Raw genomic sequence first — 5,843 nt, forward strand, 5'->3', positions numbered from 1 at the left:
GCACATTTCTGAAGATAACAGCTTGTAAAGAATGGGAGAAGATTGTTTCTTTCTACTGCTGCCTGTTTGCAGCTTCCCTCCCTCCTTCCCCCCTCATCCTTCTCTTTGTCTTCTCTCTTTCTCTCTCTTGCTTGCAGTGTTTTGCTGTCTGCAGAAGCTGTTTGAGATTTTGAGGGACAGTGCTAAGTTTTGTTAGGAAAGATATTTTAACATTTTGTAGGTGCAAACCTGATATGGAGAATTATTTTAGCTTTGGGGGTTTATTATAATGTATTTTGGAGTTTTTTTGATTTTTGTAGTAGTCAAGTTTTTCCAGTAAGGATAATGAATAATGAGTACTTATGATAAGTATTTAGTAATTCTGATAAGGTATGTTAAGCAATAAATAAGTATAATAAAATAAAAGTAATAATGAGTAGAATAAGTTATTCTACAAAATAAAAGGTTAAGTTTTTCTTCTGGTTTGAACCCTTTTGTGTGCCAGCATTTCAAAAGAGTGCTCTATGTTATGTAACATCTTTTTTGTTTATTAAAAAAAAAAAAAAAGAGTGATTTAATGTTGAGAGTTTTTGAGACTTTTATGGATTTTTGGTGTAAAATTTCTTTGTCTTTATATTCATGGTCGTGTTTTAAGATAAGGATTATAAAAGCACAAAAAAACCACGAAAAGGTAAGGTATTTTTGGATACGTCACATACAGAGAGGTTTAGCCTAGGAAAAGGTGTGGTGAGAGAAGGGTCAGTTCTCCCTCCCCCACAAAGAAAGAAACCACAGCTAACTCAGTCGGAGAAGCAAGATGAATTACAGCTCTGTTTACAAGCAGGATGAAATGCAATGAATATGTACACAATATACAATATTTACAATATGTACAGAAATACACAGCAAAGAAAATAATACAGAACAAAACTCCCTCCTCCTGGCTGGATGAGGGTTCTCCCCCCTGTACCCCCTCTCTCCCCCCTACCTCCCTTTTTTCCCAAAAAGAGGTTAGAGAGAGAAAGTAATTATTAAGGAGGTAATTTCATTAGGCTCAAAGTGCATGCAAGGATTAGTTTTCTTATCTCAAGGTTAACAGGTCCCGCAGCTCTTGCTCAGAAGCAGACAGGCTGAAAAAAACAGAACAGACTGCAACTGAGAAAGATTCCAACTGAACTAAAACTTAAAGTTGCATTTTACCTATCTACCAATGAAATTAGTTTTGAATATCATGTTTTCATTTCAATACTAAAACATTCAGCCAGAGTGTTCCAGCAACTGTCTCTTTCTTAAAGGCACAGCCTAAAATGGTCACAGAAAGGCAAATGGATTTGTTAGTGTAGGAAGAGGAAGTACATTTTGTCACCTACAGGATTTTTGTGATGCTAGCAAGCAAAAGTCAATCCATGTCATGAGCTGGAAAGATCAGTTCTGCAACTCTGTTCTGCAAACATCGCTGACAATGCAGGAACTGACACATGGCAATGCCCCTGAAGCTGAAAATCAGCAGACCAGAGACTGATCACAGTGGCTGTCATGCTGAACTGAAACTGATGGCATCGATCTGAGGCTGATTGCACATGAATGTCACTATAAGGCATCTGAATTAGGACTGAGTACCGCTTAATTGCTGTGTGATTAGGAAACACGTTCACATGGGGTTATGTGTTAGCTCACCAGCATGTCATAGTGGAGTAATAATCTCAAATGGTTAAAGGGAAGGTTAAAACGGATTATAGCATAAAAGTCACTTTCATTTTTATGTTATAAAACCAAAAAGGGGGAGTTCAGGTATGATGTCACAAGAAAGAATTGTTAAAGCATGTCATTTTTAAAGTTTTTTCATTTTATATGTGCTATTTTTAGTGTGGTTTAACAAAACTTACGGAGGATTTAAAAATTTTCATGGCTTTAGTTGGGAGGAATTTGAAAAGACAAACTTAACATCAGAATATATGGCCAAGAGTTGGAACAATTGGACTCAGTATCTTCCCAGGGCTGGGAAGGCCAGCCCACGTGCCAGGGCTGGCCCCCGACTCAGTTGCCTCAGCTACATGGCTGAGCAGTGAGGGGGAAGCTCTCTTTGCTCTGCCCTCAGCATCTGGAGGGATCTTTGTCCTTAAGCAGCCTCCTCATGATGCGCCTGGAATGGTTTCGGTGGTGGAGCTGAAGCAGAGCTCGGGGATGCAGAGTCTCCTGACCAGCTGGATGCCGGTGAATGTGTACACAATATACAATATTTACAATATGTACAGAAATACACAGCCCCTCTCACCTGCCTGTCAGCCTCTCCGTGCGCTGCCTGGAGCATGATGCCTTCCTCTGCCAGGACCATAAACTTCAGATGTGGTCCTACAAGGATCAGATGTGTCTGATGGTTGCAGACCTGCTGGAGTTCATGCTGGTCAGCAGGGACCTGCAGCTCACAGCTGGGACCGGCCACCACCTGTGACTGGCCTTCTCCCAGTGCCCGGGGCTTTACCTGGGTGTCTACATGCATGCACCCAAGAGAGCATGGTTTTGTGTCTTCCAGCTGGTGAGCACTGAGAGCAGCCACTACAGCCTGGACCACATTTTCTCCCTCTTCTCCTCCCAGGAGACTCTTGTTGAATCTGCCTTAACCTCGGCCGAGATCTGGGTGCTGTGGCACAATGAGGAGAACCAAACAGTTGTGAAATACATCAACTTTGAGCAAAATGTGGCAGGCCAGTGGAACCAGGTCTTTGTGCAGCCTCTGCCTGAGGGGGAGGTGACAGTTCAACATGATCAGGACCCCAGGGAGACCTACCTGGAGTATCTCTTCATGTCTGGGTGCTTCAGCAATGCAGCTATCCAGAAGGCTCTGCAGATCTTTTCTCAAGGAACAGAGAGGCACATGGATCTGACATGGGATGAGTTTAAAAAGGTTACTTTGGCTGTGGAAAGTGAGTTCCAGGGTGGTGTGACAGAGTATGAGTGCTCACCAGAGGAGTTCTGGCAGCTGCAGGTGGAGTTCTGGTCCAAGTTCTATGCCTGCTGCCTTCAGTACCAGGAAGCAATCTCACGGCCTCTGGTCCTGCTCTTGAACCCTTACACCAGCATGATTTGCCTGTGTCTGTGTCTTTCCTCATGCCCTGTCCCTGAGTGGACCATCTTTATCTTCTCTCCAATGAGCACCTCCTGACTGAGGATGCTGCTGCTGTCTTTGATGATTTGGAGATGCCTCATGATGTTGTCTGTCTTGTCCAGTGCCTTCGCCTGATCGGGGAATCAATTTCCATGGACATGGCCTTCAGCATGGAAATGGCCTGCTCCCTCCTCCAGCCTCCAGAAAAGGCTGCAGAGCAGATCCTGGAGGACTTGATAGCTGATGACACAGAAAATGTGATAGAGGAGATCCACAGCAAACTGCAGGAGATCAGGAACCCCATCCACGCCATTGGGGTGCTCATCCAAGAGATGGACTATGAGATGGACACCTACATGGAGAGCGCTCCTCACCTAAACCTGCAGCTGAACCTCAGCCAACTGTGAGGCAGTGGCATGGCTGGCAGTGTGCTGTGCTGGGGAGTCTGTAAGATTGCCACCATCCACTTCCTCATCTGCCAGGACCTGCTGATCCTCCAGCAGCTCTTGCTGAGGCTGGGAGATGCTATGGTTTTGGGAGGGGGCCAACTCTTCCAGTCTCAGCAGGACCTGTTGCCCCGCACCACTCTCCTCCTGCTCTCCTACTACCTGATCAGGTGGGCGAGCCAGCGCCTGGCCTCGGACGTCCCCGTCGACGCGCTGTAAGTCACCACAGTGCCTCCTCTGGTTCTAAATGTGGCTTCCTCCTGAATCCACCTGAAATATCCTTCCCTGGCACGAAAGGCTGCTGGTTGCTGTGGGAATATGACTCCAGGAGTCGGGTTGTGCTGGGAAAGGTTCATTTTGGTGATTTTTTTTCCTTCCACGTGTTGAGCCGACTCTGCCATGTGCTAATTCCACCCTGCCAGGCCTGGCTGTTCCCTGCTGTTGCCTCCTCCAGCTGTAGGAGTTGAACAATGAGAACAATTAAAGCAGGAGGCGTTTTGTTGTCTCTTCATATTTTTTTTTTCCCAGATGACTGGAACCTGGCCATTGTGGTCCCCATCCACAAGAAGTGTCGGATGGAGGAACCTGGAAACTCCAGGCCTGTCAGCCTGACCTCAGTGCCAGGGAAAGTGATGGAGCAGATTATCCTGGCGGCAATAACTGCGCACCTGAAGGATGGCCAAGGGCTCAGGTCCAGCCAGCATGGATTTAGGAAGGGCAGGTCCTGCCTCTCCTTCTATGATCAGGTGACTGCCTGGTGGGTGTGGGGCAGGCTGTGGATGTAGTCTACCTGGATTTCAGCAAGGCCTTTGACACCATCCACCACAGCAAACTCCTGGCTAAGCTGTCAGCTCGTGGCTTGGACAGCAGCACTCTGAGCTGGGCTAGGAACTGGCTGGAGGCTGAGCCCAGAGAGTGGTGGTGAATGGTGCCACATCCAGCTGGCAGCCAGGCACCAGTGGCGTCCCCCAGGGATCAGTGCTGGGCCCCATCCTCTTTAACATCTTCATTGATGATCTGGATGAGGGGGTTGAGTCAGTCATCAGCAAGTTTGCAGATGACACCAAGTTGGGAGCAGATGTTGATCTGTTAGAGGGCAGAAGGGCTCTGCAGAGGGACCTCGACCAACTGGACAGATGGGCAGAGTCCAACATGATGGCATTCAACAAGTCCAAGTGCTGGGTGCTGCACTTCGGCCACAACAACCCCATGCAGAGCTACAGGCTGGGATCGGAGTGGCTGGAGAGCAGCCAAACAGAAAGGGACCTGGGGGTGCTGATTGACAGCTGCCTAAACATGAGCCAGCAGTGTGCCCAGGTGGCCAAGAAGGCCAGTGGCATCCTGGCCTGCATCAAGAATAGTGTGGCCAGCAGAAGCAGGGAGGTCATTGTGCTCTGTGCTCAGCACTGGTTAGGCTACACCTTGAGTCATGTGCCCAGTTCTGGGCTCCTTAGTTTAAGAAGGACACAGACACTTGAACATGTCCAGAGAAGGGCAACAAGGCTGGGGAGAGGCCTTGAGCACAGCCCTATGAGGAGAGGCTGAGGGAGCTGGGGTTGTTTAGTGTGGAGGAGGCTCAGGGGAGACCTTCTTGCTCTCTACAACTACCTGAAGGGTGGTTGTAGCCAAGAGGCAGTTGGTCTCTTCTCCCAGGCAACCAGCACCAGAACAAGAGGACACAGTCTCAAGCTGCACCAGGGGAAGTTCAGGCTCGAGGTGAGGAGAAAGTTCAAGAGGGGATTGGACATGGCACTTGGTGCCATGGTTTGGTCATGAGGTCTGTGGTGACAGGTTGGACTTGATGATCTTTGAGGTCTCTTCCAACCTTTGTGATTCTGTGATTCCCTTGGCTGAATTAGTCTTTCAGGATCAGTAAAATGGATTATTGTGTTATGTTTAATTTTACTTTGGGCAGAACCACGAATATTCCAGATGTCACTCTGGCAGGGAAGGCTTACAGAAACCACAGTGCATGGTGTAATCAGCCTGAATTCACACCATCAAAGAGGCCTTCTCACCCTCACCATCTGCCTGCAGATATTTTCCTTATCTGTGAGGACAGGGCCTGGCCAGCCTTGCCTTCATGGATCAAGGGAGGACCCCATAGCCTTGGTCATTTGACCATGCTGACACCAAACAGTTCTATGACTTTTAACCGTCTTAGGAAAAGATAGAGGTGTAATATTCATGCTTTGGATCAGATTGTGAAGACAAGGTTGATTTTTGGGGAAGAGGAAAAAATGTAGCAGCATCTCTCTTTTCTCCAGGAGTGGCAGTGGCTAAGGCCCTGGGCACTCTAAATAAACTGGGGT

General features: G+C 47.6%; 1 pseudogene; it reads left to right on the forward strand.

Moving 5' to 3' along the window:
• Positions 1-1,463: 1,463 nt before the first annotated feature.
• On the forward strand, positions 1,464-3,750 carry LOC128897348 (nuclear pore complex protein Nup160-like; annotated as a pseudogene).
• The last annotated feature ends 2,093 nt before the right edge of the window (positions 3,751-5,843 follow it).

This window comes from Dryobates pubescens, chromosome 7 (genome assembly GCF_014839835.1).
Source record: "Dryobates pubescens isolate bDryPub1 chromosome 7, bDryPub1.pri, whole genome shotgun sequence".
NCBI classification, from domain to species: domain Eukaryota; kingdom Metazoa; phylum Chordata; class Aves; order Piciformes; family Picidae; genus Dryobates; species Dryobates pubescens.